Below are 1,394 nucleotides of genomic sequence, written 5' to 3' on the forward strand. Positions count from 1 at the left end.
TTCAGCAGTACTGAGACTGCATGTGGTACATGAAGTGTGAGGGGGTGATAAAGTACAAGGTCAGCACAAGCTATCACTGCTTCTGCAGCTGCAACAACAGCTTGTACACACGGTGGCAGGCCTGCAGCCACATTATCTAGCTGTTTGGAGTAATAGCACAATGGTTGTTGTGATGGGCCGTGTTTTTGAGCAGTCATGTGTCCATCTTTTGAATCACAATAAAGGTTAAAGGGTTTGCTATAGTCAGGCAATTTTAGAGACACTACGTATTGTAGTGCTGTTTTTAATTGAGCTATGCACCTTAAATGATCAGATTGTAATGTGATTTTAGTAGCTGGTGCAGAACTCATTGGACCTGAAAGTAAAGAATATAACGGTCCGGATAATTTGGAGTAATTTGGAATCCATTGTCTGCAATAATTAAATGTGCCAAGGAAGGACATTAGTTGTTTCCTAGTCGTTGGGGCAGGGAATTTACAAACAGTGTCTGTTCTGTAACCATCTTCCCCTACGTGCTCTAGCACCTTCGTTGTTGCGGTCATTTCTTCTGTCTACGTAGAGCTGTACAAACTCTCACAAAGTGCCCTCTTCTACCGCAATTATAGCACTTGTCATTATCCTCCTCATAGTCAGATTCATCATTCTGTTGCCATTGGTTTCTTTGCTGAGGCCTAGCTCCATGATCAGACCATTTTTTACTTGGCAATGAGACAAAAACTTGTACAGGCTTATTCTTATCTTTTTGTTTATTTGCCTGATGTCTGTCCCATGCATGTTCTACATGTGCATGGAAATCTGTTTTCAGTGCAACGCAGGAAGTCTCAACCATGTCTTGTACAATTTTAGGCAGACAGTCCAAAAATCTGTCTTTATATAATGGTTTGTAGTGGGTATCGGTTGGTTGAAGACCTGTATTGCGTTCAAAAATTTGGTCGAACCTGTATTTAAATTCCTGCATGTCTTCGTCATCTTTTAATTGTGGTGCATTGTTAATCCCAGCCATTGTTATGTTACTGTTTTGTTTTCAGATTATAATATCTATACTGATGTTTCTTTTATTAGTTACTTAGCAGCTGTGCTATTATCTGTGTTGGTTTTAGCACTAACTGAGCTAAATTAGCTTGTATTGCTATGTTACCCGTTCCCGGGTCACGGGGGCAGCAGTCGCCACCCACATCACATTGCACCGTACCAACCCCCCCCCAAACCTTCCTGTGGGTGGTGAGTCCACTAGAAAGTACCAACCGCCCTAACCGGGATTCGATCTTGCCCAGGAGGTGAACTCTGGGGTTCCACACCAACGACAGAGACATTGCCTCTGGGCCAAAGCGCCACTACTATGTATAAATAAATATATTACTAATATCTATTCTATATAATAGGACATATATAAT

This window comes from Cynoglossus semilaevis, chromosome W (genome assembly GCF_000523025.1).
Source record: "Cynoglossus semilaevis isolate Cse_v1.0 chromosome W, Cse_v1.0, whole genome shotgun sequence".
Lineage (NCBI taxonomy): Eukaryota > Metazoa > Chordata > Actinopteri > Pleuronectiformes > Cynoglossidae > Cynoglossus > Cynoglossus semilaevis.